The sequence below is a fragment of the Lactuca sativa genome, chromosome 4 (genome assembly GCF_002870075.4).
Source record: "Lactuca sativa cultivar Salinas chromosome 4, Lsat_Salinas_v11, whole genome shotgun sequence".
Classification (NCBI taxonomy): Eukaryota; Viridiplantae; Streptophyta; class Magnoliopsida; order Asterales; family Asteraceae; genus Lactuca; species Lactuca sativa.
The window spans coordinates 314,779,162-314,801,150 of NC_056626.2; positions in this window are offsets into that span (position 1 = coordinate 314,779,162).

The following is a 21,989-nucleotide window of genomic DNA, read 5'->3' on the forward strand; positions in this document are numbered from 1 at the left end:
GGGGCCCAGATATCGCTTCTATTTCTAGAAGGAATAGATAAACTTCGACTCATATGCTTGTTCTACTACTTGTTGAATTGTACACAAAGGCACGTTTTATAACATCAAGTTACTGATGCGTTTATGTGCAATCAATGCACAACCAACTCATAGGTAACAACTCATATCTCTAGGTTTGAAGATTTATATGATATTACCGTCTCACGATCACTCGAGATAAATTCCATGAAGTGATACAAGTGAGCGTGGGTTTATTCCAATACTCATAACTTATGAGAACTCATGAATGTTGTAGCAACCATTGCTATGATTAAACCCATTTAGCCATCTACAAACCCGATTCATGACAATCTTGATTCATACCTACTTCCAACATATGAACGACTGTGGAGTGTTTAAATAACTTAGTCATTCGAAAAGAATAACCTAGCTATTTTGGAAGTCAAAACATGCAAAGTGAAACACAATAATAATCGAATCCAATATGGTCTCAGAACCCTTTTGAATATAAATAGAACCACCTTTTATTTATCACCATATTGATTACACATTATTCATTGTATAATGTTTCAAACAATCAACTTAAGACTTGAATAGAAACAACAGTCGTCCCATGCTCCTAGCATGTACACTTTGTTTTTCTAAAACAATAGTTATGCCATACTCCAAGTATGCACACTATGTTTGTCTATGATCCTTAAATTGTGATGTAGATCAATTGAACATGATTCCAATGATACCCATTTCATGATCCCAAATCCTTATTGTAAATGTGAGGTCCTATCATTTACCAAAAAATCTGTTAGATTTTAAACTTTTACGCAATGTTCCCCTTGTAATGATTATGCACAAAGTCACCAAAACCTTGTCACCAGTCATTACAGAGTATTCCAAAGAAGTTCAACCTCTATGGAACGGAAGTCTCATATTCAAAGTACATTGCTTTGAACATCCTTCTTGCATTAAGGTTTTCTAATCTTACATAGATTGAATAACTTCCACCTATGGAGACATTTCCATAGTCCCATTTTGACTATCACTTCCGAACAAGAGTTACTTCTTTTCAGAACATGTCAATACGGTCCTTTCCGACAACTTACATCATACTTCCAACTTTCCCTGAGCAACCAATCTTTGGCGAACCTCAGATTTGTCCTCGACAATTGCTTAATCACTTTAGTCATATCCAATTCTAGACTTTTCCCTTCTTAATTCCTTAAGCATTTGGAAAATTTAGAAAAGATGAATATTATAGCACATGCAATCGATCCTATATCCGAAGCATATGGAACACGATTCATGATGTTTGACATAAAGACATGATACTAGACCAGTCTTTTGCTACAACATTTTTTTATTTGCCATGTTTTCAAAATTTAACTATGAAGAGGGATGCCGTAATCATAATTGAATTTTGAGAAGGCAATATATATAGAATTTCTTCAAGTTGAACCATTCCAACATAAAATTCATATATATATTCTTGACTAAAGATGATTAAAATCTCAATCTAAGCTTTGGAATTGAAACGAAGTATAATTTCCTCTCCCTTAATTATAGCAAAACAACTTTTCAACCCCTGCAACTTCATGAATTGAAACTTTGTTTTCTATAATTAACATTGCTAACTTGCAACACTAAATGTAATAATCATGCTCCCACTAACATGATGATTATGAGCATAACACTTATGCTCCCACTAGCTCTGACATATTTCCAGAAATTTGCTGGACTTCTGAAATTTAGATTCATACACCCTATCTTAGCTAGGCCACATGTGTGTCTAAACAATTTTCAGAACTATGAAAAGGGATGTCGTAATCATAGTCTCAATTGTTTGGGCATTTGCCATTTCTCACAAGTCCATGTTAGTGTGCCGGTTAACCACACGCGCTCCACTAACGACTTTTGAAAATGCAAATAACACAATTGATATCTACGTAAAATCTACTTAGTGAAAGCGTTTCCTCACCATCATTTTCATGAATCGGAGAGAAACCTTATGACACTTAGATTTTATAGTGTATGAGTTCCTATCCATGTGAATTTGTCAAAACCATAATCACAAGATAAGGTTAGTGACAAATTCAGCCTTACATGGATTAAACTTGTTCAATCTTAGTTTCTTGTCACCTTGGTAGCACAGGGCCCACCAATGCTTCCAAGTTGAACTCTGATAACTCACATGCAAATTCAACTTATTTGAAGTAGGTACAAAAATAAGAATTATGTCAACACGATAGGTTGCAAACCTTAAGTCGTGTGCTAGTGATAAATTACAGGTTTTACTCTTGATTAAATCTTGAAACTTTTTCAGGATCTTTAAGGCTCCCACTGTCCCCTTCACATATAAGTTTCCCCAGTCAAGAACCATTCCTTGACAAAACAAATATTCAAGGACAATGCGGATTCTTATCAAGACTAACACTTCACACAATTGGTCTTAGTTGGTCTTTCTCTCATCCAATACATCACAACTTACCAATCTCAAATGTACAAGAGTAGAAAACATTTTACTCTTACATTTGACTAGTCTTAATAAATCTTCCTTTATGTCACTCAAGGTTACAATCTTGGAGTATGACTCTAAGAATTGTTTTGGAACGAAGTATGATTCATCTTCTTGATTTAAACCAATCCAACAATTCATGACCTCTCTTCTTAGCCATAACAATGCACTAAGACGTCCTTAGAGTATGAATTTGTGATATAGCTTCATAATCATTAAGATAATCATGAAATATGATACTAAAGTACTCTCCCATCCTTTCAGATTTGAGAAACTTTTATCTTTCTGCCTAATTTGATTCTTCTCATTTGTTTTGTCATACATTGTAACCTTTCCAATGTTACAGAATTATACTTAACCTTATAAGTATAATAATATTTACTAATCTTTAGTAAATCATGACAATTCAATCTTTGTGGTGGACCTTGACCAGCGCACACCTAGTGTACCTAATTCCTTAGTCCTTCAATTGACTGACATATACATGTGATCAAAGAATTAGTCTTAATTTTCAAAGATGAAAATTCTCATTCATCATACAATACAACTTGTATGATTCCAAGTTTCTGTCAAATTGAAACTTGGGTGATGAAAACTTTCTTCATTTGGTAAATTCAGACACTACCACAAATAAAGGAATCAAATCCACTTTCCAATATTGCTATTACTGGAAACATATAAGCAATAATTTTCCACAGATGTCATTGTAAGGATATTTTTAAAATAAATAAAATTAAAACCCTTTTTTCTTTTATTTTAAAAACTTTGCGGAAAAACTTATCCTTACAATCCACATAAAAACCTTGTTGTTATCTATTCATAAGCAATATATTATAACTCTTAAGCAACAGTTCAAAATTCTGATTGCCGAACCATGCGATCGAAACCCACCTTTGCAATCAGAATCAACATATACTTACTTTAAGCTTCCTATCTTTTATTTGATTCTTAAAAACATCAGCATGTGACCCATTCACATTATGTAATAAGAATCTCCAAATAGGAACTTAATAGAGTTAGACAGTGGACTTTACCCGAAGTAGAGTCAAACCTCTTGACTTGATCAACCTTATGACCTTTCAGGTGAATAGGGCAGCTTCGCAACCAATGCCCCTTCCTTTGGCAACAAAACACATGGACCCTTTGGTGATGGCACATGGGACTATCTCAGACTTAGCCTTTCTCTTTACCATTTGGTCAACCGAGTTGACTATAGCCGATCCCTTTCCATTGGGAAGAGAAATCTTTTTCTAGATATCCAATGCTACCATTGTCAATGTCCATTTAAGACTTGGGAAGTTGTTCTTTTAATCAAATTTCTTTTACTGGTGTTCCAAATCATTGCTGATTCCACAACACCAAGCAAATAGATAACATCATTAAGGGTCATGTCATAGTCCGTCTCATAGTAGTCCCAAAGAGACTCACTATGTTACTAAGAAAGTGATTGAACATCCAACTTTCACGAGACTTTGACACCCAACTATCTCGGCTTGTCAATATGTGACTTTATCTCCAAGATGTGAGCACACATAGACTATGCTTGCCAATAGGGATTGAGTGACTTTAAACTTTTCAAGAACTTGTGGGTGAGGGAGAATAATTGGAGGAGGTGGAGGAAGTGAAGCATGATGTTGAGGGACACCAACTTCAAGAGATTTGGGAAGATCATAGTTGTCTGAACCAGACATCTATAATCGGAGAAAATCAAGTTAGTTGATTCAAAGTCCTTAATATAACACCCAATATGAAATATTAAGGCTAGGACCCAACACAATATTTTATAATTTGGAAGAGGGATGTCGTAATCCAAGCTATAAAATATTTGAAGGTAGGCGAATGATGATTCACCAATTTCCACCATAAAAAACGAAATACTTTATTAGGTTTTAATTGGATTTGAAATTCCTAGATCTTTTGAGATTCATTGAACTTTTCAATGGCATGTTTCAATCTCGAGTGTGCCCTCTCAAATTTTGTGACTGGGATGCCGAGGATCACAAAACAAGGTGTGAATAACCATACCAATTCACTTGGTACCCTTAATATTATCACCTAATCAATGTGCCGGTTAACCACACACGCTCCATTGATCTATGACAAACATTAAGTCACCCTTCGTGATCCTTACTAGTCCAAGTTAGTGTGCCGGTTAACCGCACACGCTCCACCAACGACTTGGTAAGGTACAAACTGTGAATTCCATGGGCTAGCACCAAATTCACATTTTTCCTAAAGTAACTAAGATTGGGAATTAAATAAAAAAATATTTAGTTACTTTATAATAATCATTATACTTTTAATGACAATTGAAATTCATTGTCCTACCCGTTTGGCTAACGACCCTCCACCAGTCAAGCAAGCGGTGGGTGAGAGTGGACACCCATTAAGTTGCCATTTTATAGGCAACAACCTTATACCCACCTTATAGACCGGCTTCGTGAATGAGGCCTACTAACGGTAAAACGACTTGTTCTTATACATATATATATAATAATTAACCATTAATCTTATATTAGTATAAGGGTAGAATTTTAACTTTTAAAACTCTAGGGTATGGAATTAAAGTTTGTTAAAGTGTGTGAAACTTTACAAATTCCAAAACTTGAGGGCAAGTTTTGAACAATTCATAAACTTTTGGATATTCATAACTTATGAGTTTTAATTAAGTGTTTAAAACTTTTAATGAAGAGTCTCTTGGAAATCCATAACTTGAGGACAAGTTATGAAGTCCATAAAAGCATTTATGGGAAAAACTCTTCAAGAAAATGTAACCTACAACTTCTTAAAAAACATTTAAAAGAAAAACTCTTGGAATTCCATAACTTGAGGACAAATTAAGAACTCCATTAAAACACATTAAGATCAAGAATTAACTAACAAACAATTTGCAAATAATTCCTACGATCTAACAAAACTCATATGAACATGAACATCCACATCAACAATTTCAAGAATCATATGAACACATATAAACTTGAAATTTTGATTATAACTTTGAAATTGGTCCACCATCATCATTACCACATCAAAAACAGGTTTTATGAGTCCAAAACAGTTTAAGGTAATGATTATAGACCAATTCCAGCACCAAAACTCGAAGATATGCTATCTGGGGGTCCAACTCGTCGAGTGCATGAACCAACTCGCCGAGTTGGATGAGTTTTGCCTTGGACTCGTCGAGTCCCTTCATGGACTCGGCGAGTCAGCTGTGCAGACAGCATAAAATCTTCGATTTTCAGCAATTTGCATCAAGTATTCAAGAAAACAAGCCTATTCTCTAATACCACTGTTGGGTTTTGAGCAATCTAACACTTCCTAAGTGTGCATGCAACCCTAACAAACCTTGGATCTATGTTTTTCTAAATACATGCAAAATAATAATTTTTCCAAGGTTCATAACCTATCTAACATGGCATGGGGTACTTTTAAACATAAAAGAATTAGATGAGATTACATACCTTTTTGATGATGAGTTTGATTCCTAAGGAGTTTGAGGGCCAAGCACCAATAGTGTGAATGCCTCAAATGGAATCACAAATCACCACAAACTCTTGGAAAACTTTGAGAGAGTGTATACACACATAGAAAATCGGTCACACACAAAACACACACACTAGTCACACTAGTTGCCATTTCATGCGCCATAAGCATGCTTATATAGTGTGCATGGTTAGGGTGAAACCCTAATAACCCATGACCTTTCCTTTTCCAAGGATCCATGGGTTAAAAGCTCCATGGATCATCCATGGACTTCCATATAAGCCTAGCCCATTAACAAATGAGTGTTAGCCCACACTATATAAAACCAATAGCCCACAATCTAATTAGTCTTCCTTTTAATCTCTAAATTAATTCATAATTAATTTAAGACTAATACTAATTAAATAACATGACTTCATATTAATATATTATAACTTACAATATATTAATAATCATATGTGTATAACTCTCATAAAATTATCCATAAATACTTTGGATGAAATGCAACCCAAATGGACCATGTTGGGTCGGGTCAAGGTATATACCAAATAAGTTATGGACTTAGACACCTTATCCAACACATTGATTATAGGGAACTAAATAAGCTCACTGTAAAAAATCGCTATCCAGTCCCGCGAATCGATGATCTATTTGACCAGCTCCAAGGAGCTAGTTACTTCTGAAAGATAGATCTGCGATCTGGATACCACCAACTCAATGTCCGAGAGGAGGAAATTCCTAAAACTGCTTTCCGAACTCGTTATGGACATTATGAATTTGTCGTAATGCCCTTCGGTCTAACGAATGCCCCTGCCGCATTCATGGACCTAATGAATTGAATCTGCCGACCATTCGTCGACAACTTTGTCATTGTTCTCATTGACGACATTCTAGTTTACTCTCGAAGCGAAGAAGAGTATGGCCAACATCTCTGACAAATCCTAGAAACCCTGCGAACCGAAAAGTTATACGCAAAACTCTCTAAGTGTGAGTTTTGGCTCCGTAGTATGAAATTTTTGGGTCATGTTGATAGTCAGGAAGGGATACACGTGGATCCTTCTAAGGTCAAAGTCATCGAAGGATGGGCAGTCCCAACAACACCCAAAGAAATTCGCCAATTTCTAGGTCTTGCAGGCTATTATAGGAGGTTCATCCAGAACTTCTCTAAGACAGCCAAGCCACTTACCATGCATAGACAAAAAGGCGTACTCTTCGAATGGATAGTGCACCGGTACTATCATTACCAGAGGGAACAGAAGACTTCATAGTTTACTGCGACGCGTCGAATCAGGTTCTAGGTTGTGTACTCATGCAGTGTGGGAAGGTGATAGCTTATGCATCCCAACAACTAAAGACACATGAAGTGAATTATACAACCCACGACCTGGAATTGGGAGCTGTGGTCTTCGCCTTGAAAATCTGGAGGCATTACCTTTATGTTACAAAGTGCACCATTTTCATGGACCACAAGAGTCTCCAGCACATCCTAAATCAAAAGGAGTTGAACATGAGGCAACTAAGATGGGTTGAGCTGCTAAACAATTATGAGTGTGAAATTAAGTACCACCCATGCAAGGCTAACGTGGTAGCTGATGCCTTGAATCGGAAAGAATACTCAAATTGTCATGTGAAGACTCTCTCAATAACCATCCAATCCCACCTAACCTCTCAAATTAGGGTAGCCCAGTTCGATTCCATGAAGGCAGAAAACAAAACAAGCGAAGCGCTGCATGGAATGGAGAAGAACTTAGAAGTGAAGGAAGACGGAACATGTTACTTCATGAACCGCATTTGGGTCCCTAAACTTGGGGGATTCAGAGAAGTATTCATGAATGAAGCCCACAAGACACGATACTCTATCCATCCGAGTTCAGACAAAATGTACTTGGATATTAAACAACACTATTGGTGTCCCAACATGAAGACAGAAATTGCCACCTATGTTAGCAAATGCCTTACTTGCGCTAAAGTAAAGGTGGAATATCAGAAGCCCTCCGGATTAGTGCAGCAACCAGTAATTCCCGAGTAGAAATGGTAAAGGATTACTATGGACTTTGTGACCAAGCTACCCAAGACGACTGATGGTTTGGATGCCATATGGGTAATAGTTGATAGATTAACAAAATCCGCTCATTTCCTGCCAATAAAAGAATCCTACAAGATGGAGCACTTGACAAGAATTTATATCAAGGAAATTGTGAGACTCCATGGAGTGCCCATATCTATCATCTCTGATAGAGATAGTAGGTGAATCTAATCACTTTAGTCGGTAACCAATAAAGAATTAATCCGATATATTTACCATAAAATCATCCATGGGAACAAATGATTCGAACCTAAACAGAAGGCCTTTTTAATCATTGAATTTAGTTGATCTTTGTTTTCTTAGCTATTAGTTGCTTAGTTTGCGTGTTAGTAAAGTATTTAAGTTTATAGTCTTGCAAAACTAGAGATAACTCTTTTTTACTTGTTTTATTTAGATAATATTAGCATTTATTTTAATTGTTTACGATTCCCTGTGTTCGATACCCTACTTGCTTGAACTATATTACTAATCGATAGGTACACTGCCTTTCGTGTGTTTATTTTGTGTCTAAGTTAGTAGGATTAAAACTAGTTTGTTTTACACACATCATGTTTTTGGCGCCGTTCCCTCCGAATCCATCCGCAGAAAACCTCCTAACCTCAAGGTATTTTTGGTTGAGCAACCCAAGCATACATAATCTAGACAATTACAATTTATGATACCACTATGGAGCTCTTTTGGAATTCTTCACTTCTTTGACATTTGATCTTTAATTTTTTTGAATTCACCACCTTGTTGTTTGATTTTTGGTATCTTCAACTTTTTGAATTTCTTCAGAATTTTTGATCTTTGAACTTCATACTTTAAATTTGATGCTCCAAAAATTCTTAAAATTTTCTTGTAATTCTCTCTCTCTCTTTTTTTTTAACATGTAACTCACTTTTTTCAGTCAAAACCCAACATGCTTAAGCAGGGGCGCTCAACTTCAACCTTTATTAGTTAACGATAATAATTTTCTTGGATACATTTCTGGTACACGATGCTAAACATATTGCATCCTTCAAACTAAGCGAGGTCGTGTTTTTGTCCCATGATTTCACTAGAATAAGGGATGCCACAAATCCATTATAACATATATAGGCTCAACTAAACATTTGGGTCTTCATAGAATCATCAAATATAATACTAGCATGATCCCTAATTACTTTTACCAAAATTTTCTAATTTAGCCCTAGCAATTTTATGCAAAATTTTAAAAATTTATCAAAAATTAACTAAAATTTTAACTAACATAACCAACCCTCTACAAAAACTTGATGTGTGTAAAACAAACTAGTTTTAATCCTACTAACTTAGACACAAAATAAACACACGAAAGGCAGTGTGCCTATCGATTAGTAATATAGTTCAAGCAAGTAGGGTATCGAACACAGGGAACGGTAAGCAATTAAAATAAATGCTAATATTATATAAATAAAACAAGTAAAAAAAAGAGTTATCTCTAGTTTTGCAAGACTAGAAACTTAAATACTTTACTAACACGCAAACTAAGTAACTAATAGCTAAGAAAACAAAGATCAACTAAATTCAATGATTAAAAAGGACTTCTGTTTAGGTTCGAATCATTTGTTCCCATGGATGATTTTATGGTAAATATATCGGATTAATTCTTTATTGGCTATCGACTAAGGTGATTAGATTCACATTCGCTATAGCTAATCCTTAGAAAACATATTAATTCAAGCAATGGCCAGTTGTCTAAATTAATGAATTTCCAAGTTTGTTGATTCGGGTTTAGAAAGACTTGTAATTAGCTAATCAAATTGGTGATTCAATTAACCTCTTGTTGATGGTGTATCACACAAGCTCACACGTTAACTTACATATCTTCAAGTTAATTCTAGTTTCACATTCGTTATTCCTAGACATACAACTATGTGGTCACGTAAATCATATGAAATTAGCAACTAAGAGATGTTCATACAACTTAATTACTGATTTACTAACAAAAGAATAGTTATTGTTAACACATAAGGTTCTTTAACAAGCTTAGTAAAACATAATCACCAGTTAAAATTAATCCTAAATAGAAGTTATGAGTTTTAGCTCATGATTATAGCAGAAACAAGCTCAAAAACGAAATCAATTGGTAAAAAAATAGTTCAAACAAGATATTAGGTAAAGAGTAAACTTGATTTTGCCTTAATTCTCCTTAAAATTGAATGTAGGGTTGATTCCCTTGCTTCCCACGCTCCAGCAACACCTTTAGTCGACAATTGGCCTCCAAGGGTTTCTCTATATGCTAGGGTATCGATCTGAAAGTCCCTTTATATAGATTTTCACAAAACAGAGGCTACTCGGTGAGTCTAGTGACCTACTTGCTGAGTACATCACTTAAAACCCGTGTACGGCAAGTCAGCGCGTCCAGAATCACGAAAGTTCGATAAAACTCGCCGATAATCGACCCTACTCGTCGAGTACGTTTCGAATCAGCATTTTCTCAAAACACGAAAGTCGTCCTGTGTCTACTTTTCAGAACATTTTGAATCTCGACAATCGGAGTTACGGTTCATGACATATGGCCAAAACACTGACAAGGGGTCAAGCTGTCCAACAACATCCTTATTTCTTCAAAATCCAAGATCCAAGCTTCCAATCACTAGTTCCGTTTCATTTTCCTTTCGAGCATGTCTTTGTTGCTGAAGCTGAAGTATTTAAGCTAATTAAGAACCTTTGGTTCATTATTTGAGATAAAATTAACATAAAGTATTAAGATAAATAATGATTTTCATGACTAAATATGCCCATATCAGTAGGTTTACTTCACGCTTTTGGCAATCGCTTCAGAAAGATATGGGAAAACAACTTGACATGAGCACTGCTTACCACCCACACACGGATGGTCAGAGCGAACGAACCATTCAAACCGTTGAAGACACGCTTCGCGCGTGTGTGATAGACTTTGGAAAGTCATTGGATACCGATTTGCCTTTAATCGAATTCTCATACAACAATAGTTATCACTCGAGCATCAAAGTTGCTCCTTCAGAGGCATTCTATAGACGCAAAAGTAGATCACCGTTGTGTTGAGCTGAGGTAGGTGACACCCAGCTAGCAAGAGGACAGACACCAACCGATGCGTTAACGGGACCGGAGATCATATGCGAAACAACAGAGAAAATAGTTCAAGTCAGGGATCGACTACAAGCGTCACGTGACCGACAGAGGTGTTACGCTGATAAACGGCGAAAGCCCTTGGAGTTTCAGGTCGGGGATCGGGTGTTGTAAAAAGTGTCTCCCTGGAAAGGGGTTAATGGTTTTGGGAAACAGGGAATGCTGAATCCACGATACATTGGATCTTTTGAGATTCTTTCCCGAATCGGTCCAGTGGCGTATAGATTGCTGCTACCCGCTGAGCTCAGCATTGTGCACCCTGTTTTCCATGTTTCAAACTTGAAAAAGTGCGTATCTGATGAAACCCTCATCATTCCCCTTGAAGAAATAGATATCAACGAGAATCTCATGTTCGTGGAGGAACCAGTCGATATCATGGACAAGGAGGTGAAGCGTACTAAGCAAAGTCGCATTCCGATTGTGATGGTACGGTGGAACGCAAAGCGTGGGCCAGAATTCACATGGGAACGCGTAGACCAAATGAAGCAGAAGTACCCTCACCTATTCTCGAATTCTCAAATCTAGCTTTCAAAAGAATTTCAGGACGAAATTCCCTCTAACAGGGGGATGATGTCACAACCAGGAATTTTGATGTTTTGTAACAACAACAATTGTACCAACTGTAAACCTACAATGTGAAAGCATGCATGATGCTTATTCAATAACAACAAAACTACAATCAAACACTATATGCAAGCACTTCAAAGAGTCAACAAAGAATCGAAAACCCAAGAAATCCCGGTTTAAGTCCATCATGGACTAGGAATTTCCTTATTGGGCCTAATGGGTAAATAAGCTTCCAATTTTACTATTTCGGGCTTAGATCTCTTAGCTGGGCTCTAATTGAACCCTTATTGGGCCTAATGGGCAAATAACCTTCCATTTATTTTAACATTTTGGCCATAATGGGCCTAGAATGAAATAAAATACCCTAATTGGACCCATATACAAGAAACTTAATCTTTTGGGCCATATAAGCCTAAAATGAACTAGTTTATCTTTAATGGGCCTTATTTGGGCCATAACAAATCTAACTAGCCCTAATGGATCATAAAAATCACCCGTTGATTTATTTTAGGCCAAAAATCACTTTGTTGGGCCATAAGATGGACTTAAGAATAAAAAGCCCAAATTTTCTTTTCTCCTTCTCCTCTTCTCGGCACAACTACTCAAAATGAAGGATAGTTGACTTCCACTTGCCACCTCACATTTACCCATTGAAAACCCATGCAAAATCTCATGTTTTCATGCATGTGAACTCCAATGTCTCTCTCTTCTCCTCTCTCTTTTTCTCTCGGCCGAAGACACACACCCACACACACATTTCATCCAATTTTTGAAACAAGCTCTCTCAAGAATATCCTCACTCTTCTTCATCAAATTCTCGAGATTTAGGAGCTTTTCAAGGAGATTATTTCTCAAAAATATCATCTAAGGTAAGTTAATGTTTAAATCTATGATCTAACTACTTCATTCCACCCAAAAACCTCTTCCTAATCTATTCAAACTCGTGATCATACATCTTAGAACACATCTAAGACAAAAATCCTCCAAGAAGATTGCTAGGCCGAGAAATCACATCAAACTTCTTCTATTCTTCATCAAAACCAAAACCACAAACTCAAGGTGAGCTTCATACCCCTTTTTTCAGTTTTGATATGTTTTATGGGTGAGAATACAAGAAAATGTGTAGAGCTATGTGTATGTGTATGCTATGTATGATTTTATGTATGTATGTGTGATTTTATGTGTTTTTGTGATGAATATGTAACCAAAAAGGAAGTAATCCCGAGATCTATACCATAAGAAGGAAAAAAAAACATGATCTAACTTATATTATTCTAAAAAAGTCAAGAATATTAACTTATAAGATTGTGATAAACATATTTCAACACAAAACCCATTTTTGGGCTTAAATCGTCAAATAAACAAAAAATGGGTCAAAAATTGTCATGTACGGTTTTCTTAAGTGCCAAAGGTGTCAAAACAGTGACATCAAATGTTTTTATAAATATTATGCACTTCAAAGGACTTAAAATGTAAACATTAGCTTAATGGGCTAATTTTTGGGCTTTTCGGCCCAACAAGCCCAAAGTTGCGAAAATCATGAAATTAAAAGGGTTGAAATGGTAATTTCTTCAAACAGGGGATAAAAAGTTAAACAAAACTATTTCAAGGGTTAAAAATGTCTTTCTTTTCCAAAAAGGATAAAAAATGTTAAGTTTTTGGATTTTGGGGCCAAAACTGTAAAAATTGCAAAAGTTTGTGTTTTAAACCAAAAACACTTTTTTGAAAGGGCTGAAACTGTCAAAAATCAACTTTGAGTTAAAAACATCATTTGAACAATTCTATGTCTCAAAAATGTCAAGAAAAGAGTTTAAGGGCAAAAATGTCTTTTTTTTTATTAGGGACTAAAATTGTCGTTTTTATTAGAGAAGGGCTGAAAAGGTCAAACCAATATGCTTAAGTCTATTATTTTATTTCCACAATATTGAGTCAAAAGTACTAAACTACAACTTACAAAAATTGAAAGATGAACACATGCATAACTCCAAAGATCGTGAAAAACAAATCGATCGGTCTCGAGTCGATACAAAAATAACAAATCATTCAATCAAACCCTCCAACAATTATACAATACCTAAGACAGGTAAACATTTCAAAACCTTGGGCTTAAAGGCTTAAATCATGCTTGTTGGACCTTTGAAATCCATTAACATGATCTTTTGGGCCTAAGGGATAACGATAATATGTTATTGGGCCTTCTATGACCCAATTACATATTGAAAGGACCCTCAATGTCTTTTGAGTGCTATCGGGCCTTGGTGGCCCATTAGCATAGCCAGTAAGGTCAAAGTAATCAAATGCAAGATGGACCAACGCGTCTTTTGCATGCCCAACAGCCTATAATAACTCATGGAAGTAGCCGGACTTTGTACTCCTCTTCTCCTCATTTGCTAGGCTTATGAGTAATCAAGGTAAATAGATTCAGGTTGTTAATCAATAGTAATCAAGGTTGTTTTGATTACGTGAGTGATAACGGGAGATGCCTCTAAGGATCGTCCGTAGTCTGTAGTTATAACTAGTCATTATCAATGTATGATTATAACGACTCACAACCCTTAATTAATCCAACACGACCCGAGTAATCAATGAAGAGTAATAAAAAATAATTCATTGTGGGGGTATCATAATTTGAGAAATAGCTGTATTTTATGTTTTTGGAAAACATCGGATTTTCCAGGGAAGTTTAACATTTTGCACTTGTACGGTTAATCCAAAGTTTTTCAAATATACATGTTTTGAAATCATCATGCGTATATTTATGGATCTTCACACCCTTTTATAAACAATGGTCTTTTAAGAAAATATCGGATTTTCTGGGTATTACAAACTACACAAATCATTTTTATCACAACATTGCTTATGAACTCACCAACATTTCACATGTTGACGTTTTCCAAAATAACTTGTATTCTCAGGTAACAGGTAAGCGGAAGGGTAATATCAAGTACTGTTAGGATGTTATGTTTTTTTTTTTTGGAAAACTCTCAAACAATTTATGTATGTAATTGTAATGTTAAAAATATGTACTTGATGTGAACAGTGTCAGTTGTAATATATTGATGCATGGTGATGCTTATGTTATTATTCATGTATATTCATTGTGATGATATTCAATTTAAGTCACGCGAGCCCTCGGACGTTGCCGCCGTCTGGTTCGGGGGTGTAACATAATTCATTTTTAACGGTTTATTGGCATTCTATGTAGTGATTCCGAGATTCAAGCGAGATTGAGGAATCAAGTATAGTAGTCCTAGTCTTCAACTTTGACTTAAGTTTTTATGAGACTTTGACCTAATTTCTACTACTACGTCAAGTGCATGATGTGTGTATATGATTAATGAAATAGTGTTCAAGTCAAGGAATGACCCGAATATGGATAGTCACTCCAGTTAAGTTGTTGTAGAATTCACATACCATTATGAAATCCAAGCACATTATCCATTGTTTCTAATTGTTTCCAAGTTTCTAATAGGTTATATCTTAACCTCTAGTTACTAAGTCTAGTATGTTTCGTGCCTATACGTGCAACTAAGTTTATTCAAATCTACAACCGACTCGAATTTTGACGATTGTCATAGCAACATTGAGGATTTGAACGCTCGAACTAAAGGACTGTCTTTGATGCCTACATGAGGCTATGGGAATGATGGTATGCATCAGATCTGGCCTTCGGGGTCTAATGATAAGGATATGAGGAATACCACACATGGATCAATGTACGCTCGGTTAGAAGAGGATGCTTCGGATGATGAGAAGATCTCGAGAAGATGCTTTTTCTCAATTCGTGCCGAAAAATCTCGAATGACGTTGTAGGTACTTAGTCTTCTTGAATCTCTTAATATTCCATCAAGTACTTATCATGCAGTTTTAATAGATTTTGAGGATACTCTTTCTTATCTTAGTGATATTTTGATTTCCATGAGTAGAGAAGCTGAACAATCTAAATCATTACTATATGATGTTCGAAACAAAATGGGTGTCATGAAGAGTATCATGAAGAGTTTAGAGCTTCAATTAAGGAACATTACAGTAGATATTGATTTTGTTAGGACTGATAATATGTTATTAATTAAACAGATGAACATTTACTATAATTTTGCCAAACGTTTGTACGCTAACCTAACTGAATTGCATCACGTATTTGATATTTTCATATAACAACATTGAAAATTGATCCTTTATTAGCTTATTAGAGAGAAAAAGTAGATGCTATTTCATATGATTGTGAAAAGAACGTTTCTGAGTTTGATAAAGTTCCTAAGGATTCTTATGCATATGTAATAGTTATGATTGATGAATGAGTAAATGATGGTGATCTTGTGCATATTGTTAAGGAAACTCTCACTAAAAATGAAAAAGTTATAATTTTGAACATGGTTGAGAAATCTACATTTCATTCCTAACAGAATTTCACTAATACTGAAGATGAATGTCAATTATGTGTTATGAATGTCAATTCGATGGTGAAAGGAAAAGAAACACATCACGATTCAATGGAGAATGTTAAAAATGGTAAACCTTCTACATCCAAAGTTTGCAATCCTCTTGATCGAGTTGTAGTGGAAGACTATGTGAGAAATGAGGATGATGTCTCTAGAGTCATTGTCGAACAGGTCTATGAAGAATCCAAGGAGTATACAAAGATGCTGAAAGACAAAGGACAACAATATATGGAATCTAATTCAGTAGTCTATAAAACATCAAGTGTACATATAAAGTTGTATTTCCAAAGCAAGTATTTTTCAGCTCTGGAAATGATGATAAGGTGAATCTAGAATTGAACAAACTTGTTAAGTAAGACAATAAAAATGTGAAAAAAGATGGTTTTTATTCGAACCAAAGCACAGTCGAAAATGGTTTGAACAAAAACTCAACAAATTTTAAATGAAACAATCCAAAACATGTTTGAGAGGTAAAAATGGAAAAATCAAGTGTTGTTAATCAAAACAATGAAAATGTTTTGAACTCACAAAAGACTAAAGCACAAGTTTTCAAGGAAAATGTTGACAATTTGGTTTGTGAAGATGGTATTTCGAATACAAATGCTCGAAACAAATCATACTGGAAAAATGTCAAATCTCTCCAGAAACAAAAGGTTTTTAAGCAAAAATCATCTGAATAAGTTCAGAAATTCTCTCAAAATAAGATATCTGTTCAAAACAAGCCATCTTAAAAGCAAAATAATATTTCAGAAAGTCGAACTAATGTTCAAAATCAAGTTCGATCTCATAATTTTAAAACCAATGAAATGGAAACTTTGTTCAAAATCAATGTCAAAATGGAAGCTTTGTTCAAAACAAGAATCAAAGTACTTTTGTTCAACATAATGAACGAAGGAATTTTGGTCAAGCACATGATAAAAGATTTTTCCAACAAAGTCAGCATGTTTTCCATTGAAATGTTGTTGGTTATCAAAACCAATACCAAAATCATTTTCAAGATTCACCTAAAAGGACTTTGAAAATTTAGAAGTTTAAGGAAAGCAAAATGAGCCTTTTAAACCCAAAAATCCACACTTTCCAAATATCGGTTCGAAGTATAAGGTGAAAGGTTTGTTTACAAAAGGGAAAAGTGATGTAAGGAACATAATTCATTGGCTATAAGGAAAAGGAATAGGAATAAGGTATCAATCGGGTAACTATTCTCTACAGAAAATTAAGTCTGGTTACGAGACATATCCAAACGATTCAATGTGTGGAAGTTCTTTATCACAGGAGTCGAATTCGTCTATGAAAAAGTGGACAGAAATTCCTATGATGAAAGATGATGGATTTCAGACAAAGGATGGAAAAGTGAAAATCAATGTTGAAGCTTTTCCATTGAATGGTTACATTTTGATGCGTAAAGTCAATGAAATCGACTTAATAGACAATATAAAGTCTAAGGTTTGAAGTTGGGTCATAGTGTCATCCATTCGTAATGTATATCCAGCTAACATTCGAGGACCCAAATGGTCTTGGGGATCCAAATCCTTTTGATTCGTTGCAGGTATTATATACCGAGCAATACATTGATAATTGGTACATTGGTAATTGTTTCTCCCATCAGATGATTGGGCGAAAGGAGAATTTAGGATATGTTTGAAAGTTGGATAATACAAGAGTAGTAATGTTTGGAAATAACAACAAATAAAAATTCAAGGGATATGGCAAAGTGGCGAATGGGAAATTAAAGGTGAACAGGGTAGCGTATATCAAATGCTTAAAACATGATCTAATTACTGTTTCGCAACTTGTTGTGGACATTAGCAATCAAGTTTTGTTTGACGAAGAATGAGGCATTATATCTAATAAAGAAGCAAAGGAAATTCTTCTTAAGTCGAAAAGAAAAGGAGACATGTCTAATGTCGACATGAAACCTATTATTGGAATTCCATATGTGTGTATACTGTCGAAAACTTCCTCTGACCTTATCTGGTTATGGCATCGTCATCTACTCAATCTTAATTTCAATAATCTTAACAAATTGGTTTTCCATGATCTTGTTCGAGGCTTACCTGGCTGAAATTTTGATAACGATTCATTAGGTGTTGCTTGTAAACAGGGAAATCAACATAGACAAGGTCATCCATTTGTCATCGATTCCAAAATCATGGAGCCTTTGGAACTTCTTGAAATTAACCTATGTTGCCATGCGACTGTTGAGACTTTCAATAAGAAGAAGTATATATATTAGTCATTGTTGTTGATTTTTCATAATTTACATGGATTCTTTTCTTCTTCAGAAGTCTGAAACTACTCAAGTAAGATGGACTTCATCAAAACCGTCGAGTTGAGTTTGAAGAAAAAGGCTCAAAGGATTAAGAGTGACAACGATGCACAATTCAAGAATCGATTTCTTGATTCATTCTTAACTAAGTTGGGAATTTCACATAATTTTTTGTCTCCTTACACATTGGAACAAAATGGTGTTGTCAAAATGAGCAATCATTCTCCGTGCAAAGCCACAAGAACCATGCTTACATATGTGATTCTACCATAATATATTTTGGCATTAGTTGTTTTGAGTACTTGTTTCACACAAAATCGTTCTTTTATTCATTGTCATTTCAACATCACACTTTATATGAAAAAAACCTAATGTTAAATTATTTCATGTTTTTGGGGACATATGTTTCATCATGAATCTCAAGGACAATCTTTATAAGATTGAATTAAAATCTGATGAAGGAATCTTTTGTTGGGATTAGTATACTACAACATTTTATGGTGCACATACAACCCTAATTCTTTGGATCTATCTTTTCTCTAATTATACATGCAATGAGATATCCAAAGCATAAGCCTACAACTAGCAAATGATTTGACACTTGAATCATAAAATATAGTAAGAATGATTACCTCTTTGTTGTAGCTTGATGTATTTGGCCTTTAAAAACATAGCACCTCATATATGATGCCTCAAACGGTTCACAACACACCATGAACAAAGGATAACTTGAGAAAGAGGTTCTAATGCACTAAAATCGGTTGTCAACTCCAAAAACATTACTGTTTGCCGATTTTAGCCATGGGGTCTTATATGTGTGTGTGTGTGTATATATATATATATATATATATATATATATATATATATATATATATATATAGGAATCCAAGACTCATGGGTTAAACCCTAATCCATACTCTTTGGGTTATGATCCATATTTCATGTGGGCTAACTCTTCATGGAAACTTACATAAACGTAGTCCATAGAATATCCCATACCATATATATATATATATATATATATATATATATATATATATATATATATATATATATATCATTGACTTACATAATTTGTCCCTGTTTATTTAATTAGTCTTTTTTATCACTAAAGTAATTCCAAATTAATTCTTGATCAATACTAATTAAATAATATGATTTCATATTAATATATTAGAACTTATAATATATTATTAAATCATAAATAACCTCTTACTCAAATATTCGTCCTCAAATTGTCCTGGTGATATGCAACTCGAATGGACCATGCTACTCTCGGGTCAAGTACATACCTATTATATTTATGGGCTTAGACATCTAATCCAAAAGTCTCTCACTTGGATAAGTCTAATAACTATTATTGCACGTACAACTCTAAAATCCTGACCCATAATCGTAGCTCTTAAAAGCCGTTGTCGCACTTTGACCTAGTCAATGACGCGTCATTAGATAAGAGATCATATATTCCTCCATTCTAGATATCATATCGACTGAGAAATGGATTATAATCATTCTCTCTGTCCATCTGTTGTTTCCGGATTTCCGATTTATGACGACCGACTAATTGAACAAATCAAATCAGTCTAGGCTTGGCCAAGCGCTTAGGGTTGTCTGCACTAAATCATTGACGGGCCCACAAATATCGCTTCTATACCACATTGGGTAAAAGGAATGGGTAAACTTCAACTCAAATGCTCTCTTATACTTACTCATCAAATCACACACAACAATATGTTTTATAATACCAAGTTAATGGTGTGTTCACATATGTCAATGTGCAGCCAACTTGTAAACTACAAATCACATGTCTTGGTTTTAATAATATAAGATATTATCGTCTCACAATCACTCATGATAAAATCCATCAAGTGACTCAGATGAGTGTGGGTTTCATCCAATACTCAAACCTTTTGAGCACTCATGAATGTTGTAGGAAACTTGTGCTATGTCTTAACGCCTTTAGACAATCTACAGACCCATCCATGATAGTCCAGCTTCAATGCCTACTTCCAAAGTATGATCGACTGTGGATTGTTTGAATAACCTAGTTATTCGGGAATTTAAAACATGCAAAGTGTAACACCGTAGATGCTTGTGTATATGTATACATTGATTGAGCAATACATCATTCCTACGGTGTACATGCAAACCCTAATAGCTTTTGGATCTAGTTTGTCTAATGAATATGCAATTGAATATCCAAAGCTATAAAACCTAGATCTAGCATACAATTAATCATATTAACATAAAATAGGGTTTAGATCTTACCTTTGATTGTTATATAGCAATAACAATCAATCCTTGGCTTCAGAAAGCTTAGTGCCTCAAATGTTGCACCTCTAATGGAGTCACAAACACCAAGAGCAACTTGGATGAAGAGGAGAAGAGAGGAAGCAGCCAAAAACGTCTACAAACCCTAAAGGGAGTCTTAGCCACGTTTTTGGGGCAATAGGGTTCCTTTATATAGGTAGGCTATTAGGGTTTTCAACTAGAAAACCCTAATCTGACTGCTTTAGCCCTAAGCAGCCCATGGATTCCTTTAACATATCCCTTGGACGATTTCTAATAGGCTTCCCCATAGAATTCGTCCAACCTATATATTATTAATTAATCCATAGCCCAATTTCTATTATCTTATAATTACAAATCCAGTCCCCTAAGTTTAATTAATCTCTTTTAGCCACAAAATTAAATCTTAATTAATTCTTGACTAATATTAATTAAACATGATTTCTCCTTTATATATATTATTCTTAAAATATATTAATAAATCATAATTGAACCTTTCACATATTGCTATGGTGAAAGCAACCCAAAAGGACCATGCACAATCGGGTCAAGTACATACTAAAATACTTATGGACTTAGACACTAATCCAACAGTCTCCCACTTGGATAAGTCTAATAACTATTCTGCGTATAACTTCAGATCCTAATTAGCAAACATAGCTCTCAAAAGCCGTTGTCAACTCTGATCTTATCAGATAGGTGTGTCCTATAGATAAGGGATTATATATTCCTCCACTCTAGATATCGCAAAGACATGAGACATGAATTTTAATCATTCTCTCTATACTATTTCCCGACTTCCGATTTATGACAACTTACAACAGACTACAATTGAACACATCAACTAAGTTTCGGCTTGGCCAAGCACTTATGTGCGATCACTAAGTCATCGAGGGGCCCAAAGATGTCGCTAATATCCCACTTTGGGTAAAAGGAATGGATAAACTTCGACTCAAATGCTCGCTTGAATGCACTCATCGAATCACACACAACAAAAAGTTTTATGACACCAAGTTACTGGTGCGTTTACTTATTATCAATGTGCAACCGACCAACAAATAACAAATCACACATCTTGGTCTCAAGAATATACAATATTATCGACTCACAATCACTCGTTATAAAATCCATGAAGTGATTCTTGTGAGTGTGGGTTTAATCCAATGCTCAAAATCATATTCATAAGCACTCATGAACGTTCCAGAAAACCTTTGCTATGTCTAATACACTTTA